The sequence below is a fragment of the Taudactylus pleione genome, unplaced genomic scaffold, assembly GCF_031769625.1.
Source record: "Taudactylus pleione unplaced genomic scaffold, aTauple2 ptg000189l, whole genome shotgun sequence".
NCBI lineage: Eukaryota > Metazoa > Chordata > Amphibia > Anura > Myobatrachidae > Taudactylus > Taudactylus pleione.
This window is the reverse complement of record NW_028284591.1, coordinates 3,182,533-3,208,200: the sequence shown is the minus strand read 5'-3', so window position 1 is coordinate 3,208,200 and position 25,668 is coordinate 3,182,533. Positions and strand designations below refer to the sequence as shown.

General features: G+C 47.2%; 1 protein-coding gene and 1 long non-coding RNA gene across 3 annotated transcripts in view; one reads left to right on the top strand and one right to left on the bottom strand.

Annotated features, from left to right (window-relative positions):
- Positions 1 to 4,328: 4,328 nt before the first annotated feature.
- Positions 4,329 to 25,668, bottom strand: part of LOC148519500 (uncharacterized) — a 123,623-nt gene continuing 102,283 nt past the window's right edge. Inside the window, exon 4 of the long non-coding RNA XR_015878928.1 lies at positions 4,329 to 5,188. This is a non-coding gene — a long non-coding RNA (uncharacterized LOC148519500). The remainder of the gene's footprint in view (positions 5,189 to 25,668) is intronic.
- Positions 7,504 to 25,668, top strand: part of LOC148519501 (phospholipid-transporting ATPase IC-like) — a 99,350-nt gene continuing 81,185 nt past the window's right edge. Inside the window, exons 1-2 of one of the 2 annotated variants that reach the window (XM_088476458.1) lie at positions 7,504 to 7,880; positions 11,937 to 12,075. The gene's annotated coding sequence lies outside the window, so the exon portion shown is untranslated. The remainder of the gene's footprint in view (positions 7,881 to 11,936; positions 12,076 to 25,668) is intronic. The other variant, XM_088476457.1, reaches the window with a different exon arrangement.

Below are 25,668 nucleotides of genomic sequence, written 5' to 3'. Positions count from 1 at the left end.
TCCGGACCCTCATCACGTTTCAGGGCTCAACCAAGTTCCGGACCCTCATCACGTTTCAGGGCTCAACCTTGTTCCGGACCCTCATCACATAGCAGGGCTCAACCCAGATCCGGACCCTCATCACGTTTCAGGGCTCAACCCAGTTCCGGACCCTCATCACGTTTCAGGGCTCAACCAAGTTCCGGACCCTCATCACGTTTCAGGACTCAACCCAGTTCCGGACCCTCATCACGTCTCAGGGCTCAACCCAGTTCCGCATCTTCATTACGTCTCAGGGCTTAACCTCGTTCCGGATCTTGTTACATCGAAGGGCTCAACCTTGTTCTGGACCTCCATCACTATACAGGGCTCAACCCTGTTATTGACCTCCATTCTATCTTGAGGCCCTAGCCTCGTGTCGGCCTCGGGGTTTCACCCCACACCAGTTCAGTGTGTACTTCGAACTTTGTTTCTCACAGGGGCATACCCCTGCACCTGTTACTGCATGTCATGAACTGTGTGTTATTAAGATTTAATGTGGAATTTTGCCATACGGTTTTTGTTCTTGAATAAATTCTATTTACTTTTATTTTGTGCTAGTGATATTTCATGAAAAGATCATTCCTAAAACCACCTCAGTTTATATTTCCTAGTAAGCCTGACTCTTCCCAGGAGTCTCAAGTGTCTGTAGCCGTGACACAGACCTTGACCTAATTTGCCAATATGGCTGACTTAGTAAGGCTGGACTCAATACTGTACATCTATAACAGGACTAAAGGTGCATTAGTAGGGATCCAGAGAGGGGAGTATTACCATACCTCCCAAGTCCTGTTTTCCTGGGACTGTCCCGCTGTCCCACCCGCGGGCCGCAGTGTCCAGCGGTGGGGGGGGGGAGTTTGGGAGAGCACAGCAGAGCAGCGGGTGTGCAGGAGGATCTGTTCTCATGTGTACGGACTGTCTGGGGGCTGCCCAACATCTCGGAGAGTGCTGGGCACGCCCCCAAAGTGACGAAAATGAGGGAAGCCACGAGGCTCCGCCTCATTTTCCATATGCTCCACCCCTTTTGTATAAAACATGGCCCCTTTTCGACCTGTCCCTCCTTGAGATGTTGAAATGTTGGGAGTTATGGTATTACTATATGTAGGTGCCCTACATCTTGCCTGTTGTTTCTTCGGCTATAACCGTACAAATAAAGGCTTTAAAAAAAACAAACAAAATGAATTGAGTAACATCTCAGTTTAACACGTACACCAAAATTTATTTCTGTTTCTGGGGGGAGATGTATCAAACCTTTTAAAGTGTGGAGAAATTGTCCTTAACAACCAATCAGCTGCTAGCTATCATAGGTACATTCTATAAAATTGATTGGTTAGAAGGTATGATACATTCCCCCCTGGGTGTCTTCCCATGAAATTCTCCCTGGGTTTTTGGTTTGCCCATCCCAATTCATTGTTTTCCTGTTGGCCCCACAGATTAAACGTTTTCCCTAACTCATATAAAATAAAGTACCCACAACAATCCACCAATAAACCATCAATCTTCGTCAAATCAGCTTTTCTGGCTCCTGACGATATCAGCACCAGCTTTGCCGTGTGCCTGCTGGTAGCCTCCACTAGAGATTGTACATGGCTTCTGTCACCAGCAGGGTTCCCAGGCCCAGTACCATTCAATGGACACCATTTTGATGGGATGAAAATATTTGCATATTCATTTGTGCTATTAGCAAGTTCTTTACATACAGCACAAATTTCCTGGCCCTTTAATAGTACATACATTTCCTGAAGGGCAAGCAAGTTAATGTCTAAGCCAGCTACTTTATGGAGTGGTTTGCATTGAGTTGAAGAGATTCAGTAACCAAGGACATGAGGACTCTTCTGCTAAGAGAAATACTTTTAAAATGGAAATCACATGCTCAGGTGATTGTTCACCATATGCTAATACAGTATGACAGGGGTTCCCAAACATGGTCCTCAAGGCACCCAACAGTTCAGGTTTTACAGATATCCATGGTTGAGCACAGGTGGTTAAATCAAATTGACTGAGGTACTAATTAAGTCACCTGAGGGCAAGCATGGAAAGTCTTAAAACCTGGACCTTAAAGATGGCCACACATCTAAAGATTATCTGTCCAATCAGCCAACTAGTTGATTGGTTGGAATGAAAATCTGGTAACGTATGAAAGCAAATGACAATCAGCAATTTGCTCCCAAACGCTGGAAAATGGACCAAACTGTTGTTTGAGCAAATAGTTTAGATCAAACATTTAACAAACTTGTCTGACGACCTTTTTCATCTGTTTTCTGGCATTTAGGAGCCAGAAAACAGATGATCGTTTACTCCCATACGTTACCAGATTTTCATTCCAACCAATCAACTAGTTGGCTGGTTGGATGTAAGTTGGTCTAGCGTGTGGCCAGCTTTAGGGTGCCTTGAGGACCATGTTTGGCAATCTATCCATCCAGTGGCAGAACTAGAGAGTGGTGGGTCCAGGTGCTAGAATATGCTTTGGGCCCCCCTATGCAGTGCCCCAGTAGTGGTCCCTCTATGCAGTGCCCCTAGTAGCGGCCACACCCTCTATACAGTGCCCCCAGTAGTGGCCCCCCTATGCAGTGCCAGTGTCAAAAAAACACAACTTACTTGAAGCCCCACTCCTGCCAGTGTCTACTCCTCCCGGCCCGCTCTGCACTATGGGAGAGACTTCATGACGTCTCTCCCATCACCCGCTGTGGGGGGAGCTGGAAGACGGAGCTCATGAGTGAGCTCCAGCCAGCTCCCTCCATGGACTCAGCAGCCAATGAGAGTCTGTCTGGCGGTGTGTTTGTTACTGTGTAGTGCGGACCACTCTCACTGCGGTCTACACTACACTTAAATACTGTGAGGCCCGGGGTACACTGGTGGTGGGTGCAGTGGCACAGTTGGATGCAGGCGGCTATGGGCACCTGCACCGCCGCTAGTTCTGCCACTGTATGTATGTATCTCTATCTATCTATCTATCTATCTATCTATCTATCTATCTATCTATCTATCCATACATACACCAGAGATTCCCAAACTCGGTTCTCAAGGCACCCTAACAGTCCTGGGAGTCTATTTACTAAGCCTTGGATGGAGATAAAGTGAACTGAGAAAATGTTCGGCGCTGCGGACCTCTTGTGGCGCCCTATAAATAAAATGTAATAATAATAATGTACAGTATGTGGACACATCCAGGGGCTGGCTGGCAACTTTTAGCCTGGGGGGCAAATGCATGCAGGCGGCCCTGGCAGAGGAGTAGCGTGTAGCCAGGGTGTCCGAAGAATATGCGTGCTACGGCGCCCCCCCCCTCAAGTGTTCCAGGGAGGAGGCGGGTCCATATGGGATTAATGTAAGGCACAAAAATAAAGATTAGGGCAGACCCCTGCCATAGTGCCAATATGTAGTGCAGCCGTGTGCCACAGGAGAGAACACCCTTATGCAGGCCTCCAGTATTGCCCCCAGTAGTAGTCCCCCCCTTGTAGTGCCCCCAGTAGTAGTAGTCCCCCCCTTTGTAGTGCCCCCAGTAGTAGTAGTCCCCCCCTTTGCAGTGCCCCCAGTAGTAGTAGTGCCCCCCTTGTAGTGTCCCCAGTAGTAGTAGTGCCCCCCTTGTAGTGTCCCCAGTAGTAGTAGTCCCCCCCTTCTAGTGTCACCAGTAGTAGTAGTCCCCAGTAGCAGTAATCCCCCACCCCCCTTGTAGTGCCCCCAGTAGTAGTAGTCCCCTTATAGTGCCCCCAGTAGTAGTCCCCAGTAGTAGTCCCCTCCCCCTTGTAGTGCCCCCAGTAGTAGTCCCCCACCCGCCTTGTAGTGTCCCCAGTAATAGTAGTCCCCCACTCCCCTTGTAGTACCCCCAGTAGTAGTAGTAGTCCCCTTATAGTGCCCCCAGTAGTAGTAGTCCCCAGTAGTAATAGACCCCTCCCCCTTGTAGTGCCCCCAGTAGTAGTAGACCCCTCCCCCTTATAGTGCCCCCAGTAGTAGTAGTCCCCCCCTTGTAGTGTCCCGAGTAGTAGTAGTCCTCTTATAGTGTCCCCAGTAGTAGTAGTCCCCAGTAGTAGTAGTCCCCTCCCCCTTGTAGTGCCCCCAGTAGTAGTAGTCCCCCACCCCCCTTGTAGTGCCCCCAGTAGTAGTAGTCCCCTTATAGTGTCCCCAGTAGTAGTAGTCCCCAGTAGTAGTAGTCCCCTCCCCCTTGTAGTAGTCCCCTTATAGTGCCCCCAGTAGTAGTAGTCCCCAGTAGTAGTAGTCCCCTCCCCCTTGTAGTGCCCCCAGTAGTAGTAGTCCCCCACCCCCCTTGTAATGCCCCCAGTAGTAGTAGTCCCCCCCCTTTGTAGTGCCCCCAGTAGTCACACATAATATAAAAAACAAAATAAAAAAAAACACTTACCTGAATCCCCGCTCCCGCCATCTGCTCCTCCGTCTGTCCTCCCGGGCCGGGCCGCTCTGCATTATGGGAGAGACGTCATATGACATCATGACGTCTCTCCCATTGCCCACTGCGGGAGCCGGAAGATAGAGCGGCTCCTGCAGTGGGCGCAGCAGCAGCAGCTAATAAGAGTCTGACAGACTCTCATTGGCTGCTGCTTACAACAAACACACAGTTGCCGGAGCCGGCGGCTGTGTGTTTGTCAGTGTAGTGCTGACCGAACTCCGTCCGGTCAGCGCTACACACGCGGTGCAGTCTGTGTCACAGTGACACAGACTGCACTGGCCCGCGGCCCGCATGACGCTGTGGCCCGGGGGGCACATGGCACCCTACCCCCCGGCCCAGCCCGCCACTGGACACATCAGTAGTTATCATTTATCAAGTACATTCTATAAAGGTATGATACTTTCCCCCACCTAATACAAATAAGATAGGTAGATAGAAAGATTTTTTTTAAACGATTCTAGAATAGAAATTATAATGTTTCCTCCAGGAATTCGATGGACTGAACGATACTCTCCAGGCTCCTTTGGATCCTGTTGACTCCATTGTGGAGCCCCTGGATGCTGCACCGATGTCGTTGCCACCTGGACCGCTGAGACATTGGGTGGGCCCGGGTACTATGGGTGTGGCCACTGGAGGAGGGGTGGGTGCATCTACATCCCATCATGCTGTAGATACCAGGGGGATATGATTATTCCTCCACCGCACTCCAACCCATTCTTTGTCGCCCCGATTGCTGGAAAACTGATGCTGGTACCGCAACTCCCTCCAGAACTGTTGAAGACACAAATACAACATCTTAGTAAATAGAAACTGACAAAATCACAGAGGGGCTGATTCTTGCACCATCGGACGCACTATCAGACGCACCAGCGCTGGTGCAAATTCTCTGTCTGAACACATCGTCCTCTGTCAGCGCTACTGAGTAATACGGCTTGTGCAGGGGTGTATGCATCTTTTTAGGGGTCTCCATCTTTCACAATTACGCAAACACAACCTTGCTGTACTCAGCCTACGTTAGAAGTGACATCCCTTCCCACCCTCACCCTGCCTTCGTAGTTGTAAGCAGGCACAAGTGTCACTTTCCAGTAAATCTGCTTAGGCGTGCGCCCTGTTTTATGGGCATGTGCAGAATCAATTTGCGCATTTTACGCTACAAAAATGACATCAGTCTCCCGAGTGTTTAGTTGGTCAATAGGATGTTAGGGGGAGAGTTAAAGAAGCAGAGCTGAGGTAGCGCTGGACAACAACGAGGGTGCACCGTTGGCAGGAGTACAGGTGAGGGTAAGTCTTAGTGCAGAGGTGGGTTCTCTGAGAGCATTTTCCCATTTGGAGGCTGGGGGAAGAGTCTGACCAAGCATGGTAGGGCGTGGTGGGCAGTCCATAAGTGGGGAACGGGCACAGGAGTAGTCTTGTAGGTGGGAGAGAAGTGCTCATCATAAACCAGGCACGGGTGACAGGTCAGTCCAAGAGGGTGAGTATTTGGAGAAGGTGTTTTTGAAAAGTATGAAGTTGCTGAGGGCACTGTATGCCAGGGAGGGTAACTCGCATTGTAATCTGTAGGATATCGGTGGCCAGTGTAGAGATTAGCAGATTGGTGCTGCAAAGAATTGTAGTACAGTGAGAAACGTAGGGGGTGGAGGGTTTGCTTAACAGATTGTAGTAACGTAGGGAAGGATGTGGTCATGGCATGGACGCTGTAGGAGCAGGTGGATAGGAAATTAACCAGGAGAAAACGGCGTCATGGAGTCCAATGGAGCAAAGGATGTAGTGTCCTGCCCCAGTGGAGCTTACAATCTATATTCCCTACCACATGTACACACATGTACAAAAGTTTTTTTTTTTTGTCAGGAGCCAACTAACTTATCAGTATTTTTTGCAGTGTGGGAGAAAACCGTGATTCCAGGAGGAAACCCACAAAAGCATGCGGAGAATATACAAAACTCCTCAGAGTTAGGGCCGTGGTAGGAATCAAACCCAAGACCTCAGTCCTGTGAGGCAGGATTGCTTAACCATTACACAAACCATACTGCCTATCAGTGTTGAACAACATATATCCCCATATAGCTCTTCATGTTGGTTCCTACACTAACATTCCGCAGTAGAGACAGGGGGGACAAGGACAGAGAGGCAAAAGTAGCAAAGTTGCACTGAAATCAAAATGTTTCTTAACTACAAATATTTTGGAGTCCCATGTACCCTGGCTCCCCGGGCTGCTGCCTGATGAGGTTGTAGCTTGAGCTAGCACTGCAGCAATTGCATGACAACCCCTCCTGATACCTGTAGCACTGCTTGGAGGGGCAAATCAGGGGCAGTTATGGGAAAGTGTGGGATAGTGGGAGTAAGGGGGCATAAGTTGTCCACGGACCATGCCTGCTGGGCTGTGTGGTTTTTTAATGTAAATTTTTTCCCCGATACGCCAAGGAATCGCTGATCATCGACGGACGCCGATCGGCGAATCAGATCACGGATTGGCGGAACAGGGAATCGGGGCCATGCTGGAGAAAAAAGTTAAGTCTGAAACCGGCGTCCATTCACCGCACGCACACACGCCTCATAATGGTGCGGAATTCTGGCGAAAGGCCCACAACACTCCCGAGAAACGGTTCGCTTGCGTGCGTCCACAAAGTAACCCCTCCAATCCAGAGAAACGGTCGTGGTCAAAGCCAATGATCCGTTGTTCTGGCACAGGTCCTTTTTAGGACCAGGGCCCAAAGTATAGTGCCCCAATTTGTATGAAGGTTTGACAAGTACACGAGCAGGTGCATCTGTGTATGTAGTTAGTTATGGTTTCCTATACAAATTGTATAGCTTATTTCTGGGATTCTGCAGCCATACATGACTCCTCCTGAGAAGCCCACTAAGGTGTTACTACTGTGGCCCCTGTGGACATCCGCCTGAGATGCTGCCTTGCGGGTAATACATGTCGTGTTGGTGATCCATGCTGTTTAGGTGCTAGTTACACACAGACAGGGGAGGATTTGCTTACAGTCCCTATTTGTCTTTATTTTATTTGACTGAGTAATTTTGTAACCTGATCACATTTAAATAGCAGCCAGGAGGGGGAGGGCTGCGGTCACTGATGGAGGAGGAGAGATAATAATCGCCCCGCCAGGACCCCCCAGGCCCTTCTAGTTACCTGTAGTCACCTGACCCCTAGCGCGTCCCTCCCAGAGACCCCCAGGCCCCCCCCACCCCCGCACAGGTGAGACGCTGCAGTCCCGGTCTGACCCTCTCCCCGCACTGGAGGGGTGAACAACAGGCAACTAAAAGTTGACAAACTAGTTTTTCAGGAGTGTGAGGCGACGAGCAGGAAGCTATATACCGGGATGGACTGATCTCCCCAGGTGTACACAGCAGCTCTGGGATTTAGGACTGGAATAGGAGCTCCCAAAACTGCATTCAGGGGAAGGAGGCAGCTCCAGGAGAGAGTGGGGGGACACCTGGATCCCGCAGCAATCCCCAGGTGAGTGGACTGGTTCCCTAGGTGGAGGTGACCATTGGGGGCTGTTGACTCTGTGTTTTTTTTTCTGATCATTTGGGGAATTTGTAGGAAGCTCCTGCCCCCACCTCCAAATCCGAGTGTGATGGACAATACCTTAAGGTGGAGATCAGGGCTTAGCATGTAATGTGGGTGCATTGTACAGGTCAGGGTTTCCTGTGTAACGTGACTACATTGTTCAGGTTAGGGTTTCCCGTGTAATGTGGGTACATACAGGTAAGAGCTTCCCGTGTAATGTGTGTACGTTGTACAGGTCAGGACTTGTTATGTAATGTGGGTACATTGTTCAGGTTAGGGTTTCCCATGTAATGTGGGTACATACAGGCCAGGGCTTCCCGTGTAATGTGGGCACACTGTACAGGTCAGGGCTTCCCGTGTAATGTGGGCACACTGTACAGGTCAGGGCTTCCCGTGTAATGTGGGCACACTGTACAGGTCAGGGCTTCCCGTGTAATGTGGGCACACTGTACAGGTCAGGGCTTCCCGTGTAATGTGGGCACACTGTACAGGTCAGGGCTTCCCGTGTAATGTGGGCACACTGTACAGGTCAGGGCTTCCCGTGTAATGTGGGCACACTGTACAGGTCAGGGCTTCCCGTGTAATGTGGGCACACTGTATGGGTCAGAGCTTCCCGTGTAATGTGGGCACACTGTACAGGTCAGGGCTTCCGGTGTAATGTGGGCACACTGTACAGGTCAGGGCTTCCCATGTAATGTGGGCACACTGTACAGGTCAGGGCCTCCCGTGTAATGTGGGCACACTGTACAGGTCAGGGCTTCCCATGTAATGTGGGCACACTGTACAGGTCAGGGCCTCCCGTGTAATGTGGGCACACTGTACAGGCCAGGGTTTCCCGTGTAATGTGGGCACACTGTACAGGTCAGGGCCTCCCATGTAATGTGGGCACACAGCCCTGATCTATACAATATATAATTGTGTAGATCAGGGCTTCTCATTTATACATGTGCAGTGTACTGTATACATCATCTGTTGCTGTTTAATAATATAAGATGATATAACCTGAATGTGAATATACAGCTCCATACTATAAGTTGCGTACATTGTTTAGGTTAGCTTGTACGCCCACGTGTACCTCAGACTGAAGTTCTTTTATTCCTGAAAACTGCAACTTTGCCATTGAAAATAGTCAAAAAATAACAATAATATATATATATATAATATATTGAATATGTGGAATAAATATTTTTGGATGATAGGTGTCATTTTCATGTGATGGCTAGAAGTAAGGCTGGGCACACACTATACAATTATCTGGCTGGTTGGAATGAGAACCTGGTAATATACGGGAGCCAGTGACAATCATCCATTTGCTCACAAACACTGGAAAACAGACAAAAATGGTTGTTCAGAAAAATTGGTTAAAACACGAATTTAACCAATTTGAACATTTTGTTTTTTTTGTCCGTTTTCCAGTGTTTAAGACCATATGATCGACTGTCATTTGCTCCCATACATTACCAGGTTTTCATTCCAACCAGCCAGATTGGACAGAGGGCCGGATTCAGACCCGGTCGCAAGCGCCGAGTGCTCGCAACCGGGTCGATGTTTGCCCACTGGGCATGCAAACGACTGAGCCGGCTCCATCGTGCGCATGCGCGAGACCCAGCTAGCGACAGGTGCTCCGTCGCTCCGGGTCTCGCACCAAAGGGGGCGAGCTGTCGATGGTGAGTGACAGCTCGCCCCGTTTGGTGGTCGGGCCGGGGGGGTAGCCGGCCAAACGGAGGCATTCCCAACGGAACGCTTGCCGTTTGGTGGCGGCCCCACTGACATCACCAGTGATGTCAGTGGGAGAGCTTCCGCCTCTGTTAGAGCCAAAAGCTCTCTAGGGCTTGCGGCCACGAGACCCTACCACAAGGGCCTCATCGCAAGCCCGATGGTCTTGACCATCGCGACCATCATCCTGGTCGCTCGCTTTAGCTGTGGGTGGTCACCCACAGCTATGCGAGCAGCCAGGAGGCCGCACACAAAAAAAAACAAACGCCCTGATTCAGCTCTGAATCAGGGCCAGATATCTGACAGATAATTGTATAGTGAATGCCCAGCATAGTGCTGGCCATACGCGCAACAATTATCTCGGCGATCCGCCCGATAGCCGCGGATCGCCCTGATAATTGTAACTTGTGTGCAGGCGACCGAGGGTTGAATATTGCTGGGTCAGGCATGCGGGATTGTCCAGCATGCCCAGCCGATGCGATATTTATGAGTTCAACTGTCGGCCGCATTGGGCAGTGTATGCCCAGCCACGGCCAACAGACAGAGATTTCCTGTGTTCCTTTCCATGGAAGGAACAGGGAAATGTCTCCTCCCCCCAGGGGCTGAGCGCAGATGTCGGGCTAATACACTGTGAGAAATCTCGCAGTGTATGCCGCGGACATCTGCGGCTGGCATTGTGCCAGATAAAATGTCTGTCGGTCTGACAGACATTTTATCTGGCCGTGTATGCCCAGCTTAAGTAACAAAGTCTGCCCTCAGGCTCCATGTCTCATTAATGTGATACCTGGAGATTAATAACACGGCTAATGGTCCGGTATTGGCGAGGGTTAATGTGAGTGTGTATGTTTTTCTTTTCAAGATGTTTGTGTAGTAGAAATGTTGTTTACACGTTAAATGACCATGTTTACATAAAACAATTAGTGAAAACGAGACTGGAATTAGCCGAAGGGTGGAGTCTGCATTTTAAACGCTAGGTCTGTTCCATATGGCTCTATATGATGAAAGAAGACCTCTCATCCCTTATAACGCAGGAGGTAATAAGCTCTGAAACGCTGCATGTGATTCGGCGATAGCCCTTGCGTTTCCTCCCCACTTTCATTTTAGCAGACGCAGAAATTGTCAATTTTTTTGAATGTGTGGGATAGGACTGACAACACTTAGGGCCAACTTATGCTGGTGAAATAGGAGTTATGATGAGTTATGGATTGGTCAAACCCACATACAGGGGTATTCAATATGAAATGAAACCTTCGCCGTCTATGCGGGTCAAAGTTTTTGCCGCACATCGGAGCTTTTGCCGGCGAAAAAGTATCGGGCTCGCCCCCTATTATACCCGTATTCAATATGAAAACGGCACCCAGCGAATGTGAAATCAGCGAAAACTTCGCTGATTTTTGGGGAAATCACCCTAACACCCCCAAAAAGATGCTCTGACATGGGGGATCACTCTGGATACCCCCGATTAACCCTGCTGAAGGTTTTTGGGGTCTTTAATCGGGCTCAATAGCTGCTATTTTGGGGATTTGGGAAGGTGGTGAAGAATAGTATTTAGAAGTTTGTTTTGCAGAAAATAAGTAGTCCCAGCAAATTTTGGGTACTTGAAAATGGGGGTGAGCATATTTAAAAGTTGCTAAAGTGAAGTTTTAAAAAACATGAAAAATCCACCTGCCGCAAACACCTGCAATGAAAAAAACACCTGGGGCATACTTGGGGACCCCCTAGATTGTAGTTCGCTAGTTTTTAACTTTGTACCCCCCAATTTTTTTTCTCTCCCCCAAAATGAAAGTGCTTTTTTTGGGGTCCTCTGAGGTATTTTTATAAATTTTTTTTTGACCCAGTTTACCTTTGGGGGACTGTCTGAAGGTTGCAGGGTGGTTGCCAAAATGTTGCACCCCAAAACCCCAATTCTGCACTTTTTTTTCGCCACCCATTCCTTGGTGATACTTTTTCGCAGGGTCGAATGCAATATACTTTTCGCACCGGCGAAAAGTTTTCAAATTGAATACGGTGTAAAAGTAAAACCGGCGAAAATGACGTCAACCGAGCGAAAACCTTGCAGAAACGGCGTTTTCACTCCATATTGAATACCCCTAATAGTGAGCAAAAATCCTTCAGATCACCCACAGTAACCGTTTAACATCTCACTATGGGGGAACCGTATTAAACCTTCTGAAGAGTGGAGACTTTGCCCATTGCGACCAATCAGCTTGTAGCTAGCGTTTATGAAGTACATGCAATAAAATGATACGTAGTAGCTGATTGGTTGGTACTTTATTTCTCTCCTAGGCTTGATGCATAGCAGAGCAGCGGGTGCATAGATGCCGCATCTATACAGTAAGGGGACAGCCCAGCATTCCCGGGAGTTTTGGACACATCCCCAGAGTGATGAAAACGGGGGAGTGAAAGAGTGCCAAGCCCCCTTCATGTGAGACCACACCCATTTTTCGGACACTCGTATCTTCCGCAAGGGCAGATTCCCCATTTATAGATTAAGAATGTTGGGAGAAGGGGCGTATCTATAATGGGTGCAGGGTGTGTGGGGCCCACGCCGCACATCCTGCACCCATATATTTTATACTCGCCTCTCCGAAGTTCCGTGTCGGCTGTAGCAGCGCTGCACAAAACCCCTGGTAAATGGCTGCGGCGGACATTTTTCTGCCGTCTTGCGCATGCGCCATTTTTCCGGTGACCTGTGCCTACGCAGTAGGCTCTGAGCACAGACTAGTGCCCAGAGTCTACTACTTCGTTAGTGCGCTGTCAGCCGCCAGGGAGAGAGGAGGGGGCCCCAGACAGGGAATGAACACCGGCCCCCTCCTCTATTAATACACTTAGGTTGGGAGGTATGGAACTAGTAGTGAATTTCCCATTAGGCACATGAGGTAAAGGTGCCACTTACTGGGGGGGAGGGGCACTTGGACACTAGTTTTATTACTGTCATTCTGAAATTTACCAGTAACAACAAAATAATTCCACTGTTGAGTACTGTACGCCATCACTACCTCTGTAAGCTCTCCTATTTCGTATATATACCTATATAATTAAATTATAATTATTATTCTGATATATTAAACTACCAATCGCCAAATTAGTGCTTTTAACCAAACAACAAAAATAATAAAATTTGGGACCGTCCATCGGTTGTGCCGATGACCTCACCCCTGCATGGACCTCCCATGAGAGAAGACCAACCTACCAGAAATAGGTGGTGCTATGGTTTGCTAACTACCTAGTGCGGATTTGTCCAGGGGGGATGGCGGATAATGACGTTATACATGGCAACTGGATACGTTCAGTATCCCAAAACAGGGCATGGCGGCGCTTAGAATACCTGTGAGAATCCCGGCACCAGCATCCCGAAGGTAAGTAGCGGGGTTGGGGGGAGGGTTAAGGTTAGGGTTAGGCACTAGGGGAGGTTAGGTTTAGGCACTGGGGGGAGGTTAGGCTCAGGCTACGGGGTGGGAAGGTTAGGTTAAGGAGAGGGTTAGGATACCTACTGACAGGTGTCGGTATCCTAACCCTGTCAGGATTCCGGCGTCGGGATTTTGACCACATGATCCCTACTCTTTGTGCTTCTCCCAGGCACCTTTACTAAAAAGGTAGCAAGTATGTAGTGCTATAGGGGGCTGATTCACATTTGGAAGCAAATTTAAAAACCAAAAAGCATTTCATAGCTTAAATCTAAATTGCAGTGTAAAAATAAAGCTTCCCAGCATTTGTGGACCGCATGCAAAAGCAGCCAGTATTTACCCTACATGCAAAATATAAATGTAATTTGAATACCTCCCAACAACTGGGGAGTAGGGAAGAGGAACCACCTTGTGTGCACCTGAAGAGGAGCATGGCCTGGCGGTAAGGGCCGTGTACTCGTGGTATGCCCCTGTTCCCATCACCCTAGGGGCGTTCCCAATGTACGCACCTACACTGTTTAGATGCCCCTAACACATCCCAGCACCAATGGTGTCCCCAACTCCCTCGCCAACCCCCTCCCCATGGGACACTGCAATGGAACAGTGACTGAAAAGTGGGAGGATGGGGGGTATGGCGTTTAGCAATTTTGCACCCCTTGTTTTGCAACATAGGCCCTGATTCAGCAATATTCACAACTGCGATCGAGGCTGCGTGTACACACGCAGTCTCGCCGATGACATGCTAATCCATTGTGATCGCTATTCCGCCGCAGCACTACATAAGGACACCCACCTTACCTCACACACATCCGTAATGTTTAGTAAGACTGCAAAACCATCAGTAACATGGAGTACCATCGCAGCCTTATGCACACTTGCACAAGCTCTGACCTTACTCTGCAATACCTAACTTCATCGCACGCAGTTAAATGCCAGACTGCGTAGGGCATCGCAGTGGGTAATTTATGCACGCCACTGCAATGGCGTTCAAACGCACTGGCACGCCTGCGTTTTTTCCAGCCACCCTCCTGTCACCTCCCACAAACGGGACTTCCTGTCAATCACTCTGCGATGGGTCTGCGTAGTGACTACTTCGTGGACTGCAATGCATGCGCAGAACGCAACAATCGGCCGGATGCGTGCGTAATCGCAGTTGCAATTTTTTTCTTGCAGTAAGTCAGTAGAGAACAGCTCAGATGCCATTTAAATTTTTCAAGTAAAAAAGGATGAGGTATGTTACTGTGCGAGTTTAGAAGCTTGAAATGCTTATTGAAGCAAACTTTAAATGGAGCAAAAACCGCAGTGTGTTGCCGTCCTGAGCTGCTGTTGCGTCGAATATTAGCTGTAAAGTAGATAACCAAAATATGTACTCCTCCTGCTGGGACTCCCAAGTTCTACGTTTGGTCTAATGACCCTACACACTACACGATATCTTTAAAGATTTTTCCGTTTCCGACACATCGGAAAAACAACAAATCGTTAAAAATGTGCAGCGTGTGCGCACTACATCGTGTAGAGCGCGGTCCCGTGGGGTCGTCTGCCTCATCGCCTGATCTTATGTGCAGCATGTAAGATCAGGCGATGTGGCTGACTATCCCATGCAGCGCAATGCGGGGGGGCGGCATATATGGTGGTCGGGCACCAGATTGCCCAGTGTGTATGGCCAGCCCGATATGTCGACCTGTTGGCGCTGGGATAGTCAGCGACGTTGCTGGGTACACACATCGTTTAGTGTGTACCCAGCATAAGAAACCTGAACAATCTTTCTATCAGTAGTTGTTTGTACATACCTGTAAATTGTCTTCTTGCCAGTATGATATTTCTAAGATACAACAAATTGCTCCTGTAGTTCTTAGATGTCTTCCCTAAAAGATGGAAAAGTTTTCCCTTACCAGTATGTTACTTCGCTCTACACCAGTATGTCCCTTGTTGTTGGCTATTAATTTTTATAAAACTGGTTCTTCAAGTTGATTGATACTAGCGGACTCAAAGCTCTCACCAAACACCTCTACACTGTATGAGAATGCTGTCATATGTGGAGATCAGATTGCCCTGTATTCCAATGCTCAGGATTGTAAGAGCTTGTATGTTCTTGTGAATGTGTATCTCAAAAATAGCCGTTAAGCGGAGAGTATGTCCAAGTATGTTTCCTCACTGTACTAAGCAAGCTGTGGAGATAGGAGTTGATTTGGTTGGTACTTTAACTGTCATTTCACAGACTGGGGTAAATTTACTAAGATGGGAGTTCTATTAAGAAGTGATGTTGCCCATAGCAACCAATCAGATTCTACTTCTCATTTATCTAGCACCTTCTAGAAGATAATACCTGGAATCTGATTGGTTGCTATGGGCAACATGACTTCTTACTAGAACTCCTGTCTTAGTAAATTTACCCCCAAGGCTTAGTACATCTACCCCTATGCATGGCACACCTCCCAAAATGTATACATACAAAATAGGCCCTGCCCCTGGATTGCCCCAAATGTCCACTTTTGTTGAAGCTCCACCAACTTCTGCAAATCAGAAAGGTCCAGAGATATGGTGCAGAGATACTAAGCTCTAGAAAGTGATACATTGGAAAGTGATAAACTGCCAACTAATCAGCTCTTAACTGTCAAGTTTCAAACACATCAGCCTGTAACATGAGTTAGAGCAGTTTATCACTTTCCAGATCTTAGTACATCTGCCCCATGACCTGCAGTAGATGTTTTTAAGGTCTCCCATTTTATGAGCTGAATCATAACTAAATAGTTACACATACTGACCTCACCCTAAAATATCTGTTGTAATAAAAGTTTTTATACAGGTTGTGCCATTTTTAATCGTGGTTGGAACTCTCTCTAATTTTCATGAAGGGACATCCTGCAGGGTGTGCTTAAATGTGTCTGCTAAGGAGCATTTAGTCTGGTTCAGAGATGGGCGCCTGGCCGATGTTATCGCAAATGGCCGATGTTTTTGCTGCTGCAAATCCGTTTTGATTGACCATTAGCTTGACCACTGATTCACTTGCTCTGTCAACCTGCAACGCAGATGTGTGGGCAAATTGGACATACTTCCAGTCGCCTGGCTCGTGGGCTAAGTTGTTTGATCTTCCCTTGCAAAGTTCCATCCGTAATATGGCCGCCTCCTCTGTGCCAAGGCGAACGGTTGCTTTACAAATATGGAGTCCTCCCAAGCAGATGAAGAGGATCCAGCTCTTGTGCTTCGGGATAATGAAACCATTAATTCCAGCTCCGGTCTGAGAAATATCAGTAGCTCAACAGTATCTATAAATTTGGAATTCATAGATGACTCTTTGGGCCGGATTCAATTAGAGGCGAAAAGTCGTAAAAGTTTCGCCTGTCCGACTTTCCGCCTCCTTCGCCTGTTTCAGAGGCGAAAACTTTATGCGCTCGTCTCAATTCCTAAACAGGCGAAAATGGAAAGCGGCGAATGCAGAACAGGCGGAAAGTACTGTCAGAAGTGGGGAAATCAGTCTGTACCCCCCAAAAAGATGCACTAACATAGGGGCTCAATGAAGATGTGTACTAATGGCCCTAATAAAAGTAAGAAGTTTAAATTGCTTCTTGGAAAAGTGGTAAAGAATGGCATAAAGCTGTATTTTTTGTTGTAATTGAGTAGTCCAGTCAAATTTGGGGTATTTAAAAATGGGTGCAAGCATATTTTTATGTCTCTAAAGTGAACTTTTTAAAAATGTGAAAAACCACCCTCATACATGCACCTGCAATCCCAAAAAAAACTTGGCCCCTCGTTACAGCACCCCAAGAAGTCTGTTTCGCTAGTTTTTATATTGTCCCCCCACTTTTTACTTTTTCTCCCCCAAAACGAAAGTACTTTTTGGGGTGTTCTGAGGTAATTTTTTTTATTTTTTGGTTAATTTGTTCTTTGGGGGGCTGTTCCAAGGGTTCTGAGTTGTTTCCCCACGTTTGCACCCCAAAACAACGATTTTGCACTTTTTTTTTTTTCACTTGCTATTCATAGGAGATACTTTTCCGCCTATTACAATGCATTGATTTTCCGCTTAGGCGAAATCGTCCTGGAATTGAATATGGAGATACTTTGAAAACAGGCAGAAAGTCTGAATCCGCGAAAACTTATCTCCAAACGGCACTTTTCGCCTCTGATTGAATCCGGCCCATAGTGTTATTTTCTGTGAGTAAGTTAATTACAGTACGTGAAATCAGTCTCCATATGATGCTGTTTAAGTAGGTTAGGCGTACCAACAACATGGAAGACCAATCTAATAAGTCTAAACTAGCTATGCATATTATATGCACAATACGATCAGCAGCCTAGATGCATCTATATTGTTCAACACGTGTGTTAGATGTTCAGGTTTAGTATTTACAGCTGCCTGCAAACATTTCTGCTAGCCTCATTTGGCTAGCAGGGTGCGTAGAATGGCACCCTGCAGCCAGAATCTATGCAGCAGTGCCGTCTGGAGCGCCCTTAGGACACTTCAGAGGGTCAGCGCGTTGCCCTTGCAGCTCCCCGGAGCATCCTCGAGATGCTCCAGGCATTAATGTAATTACCGTCGATTGTGGCCCTGCCCCCATGTGATGTCATGGAGGGGGCGTAGCCTGCACCGGGCCCCCGAATAATGTTCTATATATATATCAAAATGGCCCTCCACAGAAAGTTTCCCCACCCCTGATTTAGATCCTTAAAGTATGAAATCAAAAAGTTCACAGCACAAATCCTCTCCATTCGCCTTGGTCAGCTACATGTTTAAAAGTGACCTGTTGCCTGTGCACAGCGGAGGCAGATATAGGGGTCTCTTTACTAAGCAGTGTTAGAAGACAGAGTGAAAAGTGATAAGGTGCCAGCCAATCAGCTACCAACTGTCATCTCACAGGCTAAGTTTGAAAAATGACAGTTGGGAGCTGATTGGCTGGCACCTTATCACTTTTCACTCTGTCTCCTAACACTGCTTAGTAAATAGACCCCTTAATCTTGGTTGAACCAGTACGCAGCCTATCGTATAACTAGGACCTCGCTGGGGACACTAGACGGCAATGGAAATCATATAAAAGCAGAAATAAACGGGAATGTAACCAATTGTCCTACAGAATATTCATTATATTATTTCCTATATTACCATCTGGGCAGCTGCAATGTTCTTATTGGTAATTTCCTTTTTGTAACTTTTTAAAAAGTAGAAAAAAAAAAAATGTCTGTGATCCCTTACAGAGTCTACATATTTGTCCTGACATCACCGGGGATTGTTCTGCCCAATTAAAATAATCTGATTTTAATTTGAGCCTGGCTGAAAAGTACGTGGGATATAAGGAGGGGCGTAGTAATTGCATTAGTTGACCTGCCCGCAAAACCAACAGATCAGGCGGGTCATTACCCATTGATGAGTTGTTTTTTTTTGTGCAAAATATGAGGATTAACTATCCAAAAAAAAGTAAGTTGTGTAAGCTTTTCTTAATAGAGTAGAAGGCGGCAATTTTTTTTTAAGGGCAACTCTCAGAAATCAGCTGTGCTCCTAGCAGTGCCGTGTATGACATACTATACTTCCGTATTAGCACACCATTGTTTTATACAGTAATTTGGTATTGCAGCACAATCTGATCCTGACTTGTTCTGCAGGTTGCACCCAGCTCACATCTTGCCTCACTAATTCTTTTCTTATCGCCTGCGCCCAGTTTTTTTCTCTTTTTCTTCTGTTCTGCATAACTATGCAGAGGTTATAACTCAGGACGTGACCCAACATGTGCCAGCCAGCGATAGCACATAGCAGGGATGCTATACTTGTACCTACTGGCTGCTGTGTCATAGGCCTGGCAGAAGACGGAAAAAAAAAAAGGAACCTGGAATTTTGGTTGAAAAGTTTGTGTGATTCGCTCATTACGTGTACCAAGATCTGTACTACCGCAGAGGCGGCATCCTTGTCTACTTTCTGGCCCTCGCTTCTGGGAGAACTCAGAGAGGACCCATTTGCATCGTCTGGCCCTGGGCTTTGCTGAGCCATAACGCAGAAGGTATCCACACACAGCCAGAAGCAAAGGCTGATGTTGCGAATCTTCTCGGCCCCCCACTGCCCACTTCACAAGGAGGAGTGGGATCTGGGAGGAGTTTCCAAAGTTTGGGAACCTCCAGGAGAGTAGTCAAGTGTGAGCAGTAGTCATTTCGTGAGCTGAAGCGGTTCTCATTGGAATCCAAGCTTTACCACTCGCCAGGATGCGGGGACAGACCCCATTGATATTAGCAGTTTAGCAGACCCCATTGATATTAGCAGTTCCTGGTGAATTTTCAGGGTGACTACAGAATGTAGGGAAGATGTATCGAGCCTCTAAGAGAGAGAAAGTGGAGAAATTGCCCAAAGCAACCAATCTGCTTCTAACTGTCATTTCATAGACTGTGCTAGATACATGACAGAAGCTGATTGGTTGCTAATGGGCATTTTTTCCACTTTATCTCCAAGGCTTGGTAGATCTACCCCTATGTACAAACCAACCCATGTGGGCCTCCACCGTGGAACAGTATCTAAGAGAAAACTTTATATCTGTCTTGGGATGGGAATAACAGGGAATAATATATGAAAAATATTATGTTTATTGAATTAAAGGTATATGAATTTTTTGTTTTATTATTATTATTTTATGTTTTTTAAAAGCGTATTTATTTTTTTGAAAAGTGGAATAAGGAGCCCAAGTACAGGCTTCCAGCATCACTGCATCTGAGTCCACCAGCAAAGCCGATGCATAAAGACTTTTCTTACCACGGCCAGCCAGTTCCGTCAGGCAGCTGAGTATCCCTTGAAGGGATAATCTATATAATAAACAAGAAAGCCTGCCTGACTGTCTGTCTTTATGTCCTTTATGCACTGCAGAGTTTTGGACCTAGCTCTACCAAATTTGGCTGGATGGTGTAGTTTCACCAGGATTAGGTTTTTGCCTAGGTTTGAACTTCGTCAGGGTCACACACTGTCCCACAATCCTTAAAAATGGGGACATTCTTAAATTACACAGGTTCTGGGGCTGGCTCCAGATGAAATTGGCAGTCTGCCAATAACCTGTGAGAAAGCTACAAAAGTATCCTTTTAACCTGAGCAAATTTGATGACTCATGCAAGTTCATATTAAATCTGTGTTTGCATGGAGTGTGGATTGAAAGATCTACAGTAAAAAGTTAGACGATGTCTCTAGATAGACACCAGATGTTAGTTAGACAGTCAATAGGTGGACAGGGACAAAAGGTCAGCATACTAAATGTCGACATGTAAGAAGGTTGACATGTACAAATTGTCGACATGGTCAAAAGTCGACACACACAACAAATTTTCCACCATGTTTTTTTTTTTCCTAACCCTAATCTTCACCCTAACCCTCCCCTTGGTCCCTAACCCTCCCTCCTGGTGCCTAACCCTAACCGTCGGGATAGGTGCCTGACCCAAACTGTCTCTTCTAGTCCCTAACCATTTGGTAAGTGCCTAACCGTTGGGGTAAGTGCCTAACCCTAAACTTAACCCTAAAAAAAATTAAAATAAATAATGTCGACCATTTTTGTGTCCTACCATTTTCATGTTGACTTTTTGACCATGTTGACCGTTTGTACCTGTCGACCTTCTTACATGTCGACCTGTAGTGTGTCGCCATTTTGTTCCTGTTGACCTATTGACTGTTTAATATCTGGTGTCTATCTAGACCACAGGTTCTCAAACTCTGTCCTCGGGACCCCAAACAGTGCATGTTTTCCAGGTCTTCTCACAGATACACAAGTGAAGTAGTTGGCTCCACCTGTGGATCTTTTAAAATGTGTCAGTGAGTAATGAATACACCTGAGCACCTGCTGGGTGACATGGAAAACGTGACCTGTGTGGGGTCCTGGGGACCGAGTTTGGGAACCACTGATCTAGACATTGTCTACATTTTTACTGTAGATCTTTAGACCGGATCCTGTTTGCATGCAGGGGCATAACTAGAACTTTGTGGGCCACATAGCAAGATCTTAAAAGGGCCCCCCGCAGAGGTAAAAAAACCCATACATTTTCCCCCATACAGAGCCCATTCATGTTATGCCACACAGAACCCATTCAGGTTATGCCATACAGTAATACCCCTTATACACATTATGCCATGCATACATTATGCCACACATTAATGCCCCTCACATATTATACCACACAGTAATTCCCTTTACATATTATTCCACAATAGTAGTGCCCCTTACACATTATGCCCTCGCTTCCCCTGTGTGCCATCAGCAGCCAACAGATGTGGATTTGGGGCCGAGCTGCCAGCACCGACCCCAAATCCACACCTACAGGAACTGACAGACATGCACAGACCACTCTGGCGCAATTTTAATATGGCGCCAGTCACAAGCCATTCCAAGCTTGCGGACCGGCAACCAAGCCGGAGCCGCCACTGCTGATGGCCCTGCCTGGACTAGCCCACCTTATGTACGTGACTGGGTGCAGAGCGCCGTGCCACAGAGGCAACTCGGGGAACCGCACTCCTTGCATTCACGGTAGTTACGCCCTTGTTTGCTTGCATGTTAGCAAACAGGGAATCAGTATGATTCCAGTGGCGTAACTACTGCCCCCGCAGCGGCTTGGAGGCGCCGGGTGGCGTGGGGGCGCCAAGGGCAGTATCTTCGCCACTACAACTGTGAACGCTGGCCTCTGAAGTGATCGGAGGCCTCCGATCACTTCAGAGGCCATCGTTCCCAGTAATGTAGTGCGTGGGTGACGTCATGACGTCACCTGCGTGCTGAGGAACCTGAGCAGCCGCGTCTGCTGGATCAATTTAGATCCAGTCAGTGTGGCAGCTGGAGAGACAGCCCGGATGATAGCCGCGTGGAGTCCTGTAAGTATGGTGGGGGAGGTTTGGGGGGGCAGGACTACAGGAGAGGCCACAACTACAGGGGGCACTACTTGAAGGGTCACAACTGCAGGGGGCACTACTTGAAGGGGCACAACTGCAGGGGGCACTACTTGAAGGGGCACAACTGCAGGGGGCACTACTTGAAGGGGCACAACTGCAGGGGGCACAACTGCAGGGGGCACAACTGCAGGGGACGCTACTTGAAGGAGCACAACTGCAGGGGACACTACTTGAAGGAGCACAACTGCAGGGGGCACAACTACAGGGGCACACTGCATATGGGCACTACTACAGGGGGCCCTGCATAATGGGCACTACTTTAATGGGCACAACTACATGGGGGCATTGCATATGGGGCACAACTACAGGGGGCACTGTATAAGGGGCACTAACTTGATACACGCAGTTTACAAGTTATAAACTATGTTCCCAATTATCTGGATCTACACGGACATAGAAACTGTGCAACCTGTCATGAGCTGAGGTGACAGACTGGCAGGAGCAGAGAGGAGGGTTGGTGAAGTCGATCTGTCAGGGTGGGATGCAATGGGCATTACTGTTTGGCATAATGTGTATGTGGCATTACAGTGTGCACAATGTGCTATTAGGGGCATTACTGTGTGGCATAATGTGTTGTATGTGGCATTACGGTGTGGCATAATGTGAAATAGGGGCATTACGGCGTGGAATAATTTGTTATAATACTGTATGTCATGTGTTGTACAGTCAGGTGCATAAATATTGGGTCATTGACAGAATTTTCATATTTTGGCCTCTATTCACCACCACAATGGCTTTGAAATGAAATAAACAAGATGTGCTTTAACTGCAGACTTTCAGATTTAATTTGAGGGTAATTACATCCAAATCAGGTGAACGGTGTAGGAATTACAACGGTTTCTATATGTGCCTCCCACTTTTTAAGGGGCCAAAAGTAATGGGACAAACTAAACAATCCTAAATCTAACTTTCACTTTTTAATACTTTGTTGCAAATCCTTTGCAGGCAATTACAGCCTGAAGTCTGGAACGCATAGACATCACCAGACGCTGGGTTTCATTCCTGGTGATGCTCTGCCAGGCCTCTACTGCAAATGTCTTCAGTTCCTGCTTGTTCTTGGGGCATTTTCTCTTCAGTTTATTCTTCATCAAGTGAAATGCATGCTCAATCGGATTCAGGTCAGGGGATTGACTTGGCCATTGCATAACATTCCACTTTTTAGCCTTAAAAAACTCTTTGGTTGCTTTTGCAGTATGCTTCGGGTCATTGTCCTTCTGCACTGTGAAGTGCAGTCCAATGCGTTCTGAAGCATTTGACTGAATATGAGCATATAATATTGCCCGAAACACTTCAGAATTCATTCTGCTGCTTTTGTCAGCAGTCACATCATCAATAAATACAAGGGAACCAGTTCCATTGGCAGCCATACATGCCCACGCCATGACACTACCACCACCATGCTTCACTGATGAGGTGGTATGTTTTGGATCTTGAGAAGTTCCTTTCCTTCTCCATACTCTTCTCTTCCCATCACTCTGGTGCAAGTTGATCTTTGTCTCATCTGTCCATAGGATGTTGTTCCAGAACTGTATTGGCTTTTTTAGATGCTGTTTGGCAAACTCTAATCTGGTGTTCCTGTTTTTGAGGCTCACCAATGGTTTACATCTTATTGTGAACCCTCTATATTCACTCTTGTGAAGTCTTCTCTTGATTGTTGACTTTGACACATATACACCTACCTCCTGGAGAGTGTTCTTGATTTGGCCAACTGTTGTGAAGGGGTTTTTCTTCACCAGGGAAATAATTCTTCTGTCATCCACCACAGTTGTTTCCATTGGTCTTCCGGGTCTTTTGGTGTTGCTGAGCTCTCCGGTGCGTTCTTTCTTTTTAAGAATGTTCCAAACAGTTGATTTGGCCATACCTAATGTTTTTGCTATCTCTCTGATGGGTTTGTTTTGATTTTTCAGCCTAATGATGGCTTGCTTCACTGATAGTGACAGCTCTTTGGATCTCCTATTGAGAGTCGACAGCAACTGAATCCAAATGCAAATGTCACACCTAGAATCAACTCCAGACCTTTTACCTGCTTAATTGATAATGAAATAATGAGGGAATAGCCCACACCTGTCCATGAAATAGCTGTTGAGTTGATAGTCCCATTACTTTTGGCCCCTTAAAAAGTGGGAGGCACATATAGAAACCGTTGTCATTCCTACACCGTTCACCTGATTTGGATGTAATTACCCTCAAATTAAATCTGAAAGTCTGCAGTTAAAGCACATCTTGTTTTTTTCCTTTCAAAGCCATTGTGGTGGTGAATAGAGGCCAAAATATGAGAATTCTGTCAATGTCCCAATATTTATACTCCTGACTGTATGTGGCATGTGTAAAGGGCATTGCTGTGTGGCATAATGTTGTAAGGGGTATTATGGTGAGGCATACTGTGTTTATAAGTGGTGTTACTTATACCCCTTTTCCACCTAAATTCCGGGTCTGACCCGGAGTTGGAACAAAGTTCCTATCCGGATCAGACCCGGAATTTTGCCGGCGCCAACTCGTGATATTCCCGAGTCAGCGCCGCTCACACCGCAGTCGGGTCTGCATAGAACCGGCTTTTGCGGAGTGAAAGTGGTCGCTTGGAGATGACGTCATCTCCAAGCGCCACTGAAGCCGGACCAATCGGCCGGCTAGCAGCGCACTCCAGGTCATCGTAACCCGGAGTGCGCTGTTCTCACAGCAGGGTTTCATGGGCTACGCCCGTGTTAAACCCTGCTGGTTACCTGGGTTGGATTGCCGGGTCACTCGACCCGGCGATCCAACTCTCTCCCCTTTTACACCAGGGAGCTACCCGGGTGAACCCTTCAAAAACCCAGGTTTTAGCTCCGGTGTAAAAGGGGTATAAGTGTGTCATAATGTGTAAGGCACATTACTGGATCATCTAACCACACACCTTAAACGTCATCTTTGGGTGTGTTTGATTTTTTTTTTTTTTTTTTTTCTGGGTGCCTGAAACTTTTTTGGCATGGGGGAGCAAAATTTATAGATATGCCACTTATGATTTAACGCCGGCCGCATAAACCTAACTACCCCCTTCCCCGCAGCCTAACCCGGGATTTTGACGCTGGTCATTAGACACTTGCATGGATTAGACAGTCTTGATGCTGACGGTCGGCGTTTAGACCGTCGTCATACCGACTGCATCCCGCAAACAGTGGGGTCCTTTTCAGGATGAATGGAAAGAGATTATAGTTGAGGATAATGTAAACAAATAAAGGCTGCAGGTGTACTTCAGGGTCCAGTCTTCAACCCGGGCAATGTCGGGTATCCCATCTAGTAGTAAATAGACCCATGAATGAGAGATCCCATAGAACTCCATTATGTTGTATTGAGCTAGGTTGTAGTGTAGTTACAGTGCTCTGCTCCCTCCCTGGTTAGTAGTGTAGCTACAGATAGTGCTCTGCTCCCTCCCTGGTTAATAGTGTAGCTACAGTGCTCTGCTCCCTCCCTGGTTAGTAGTGTAGCTACAGATAGTGCTCTGCTCCCTCCCTGGTTAGTAGTGTAGCTACAGATAGTGCTCTGCTCCCTCCCTGGTAGTAGTGTAGCTACAGATAGTGCTCTGCTCCCTCCCTGGTTAGTAGTGCAGCTACAGTACTCTGCTCCCTCCCTGGTTAGTAGTGTAGTTACAGTGCTCTGCTCCCTCCCTGGTTAGTAGTGTAGTTACAGTGCTCTGCTACCTCCCTGGTTAGTAGTGCAGCTACAGTGCTCTGCTCCCTCCCTG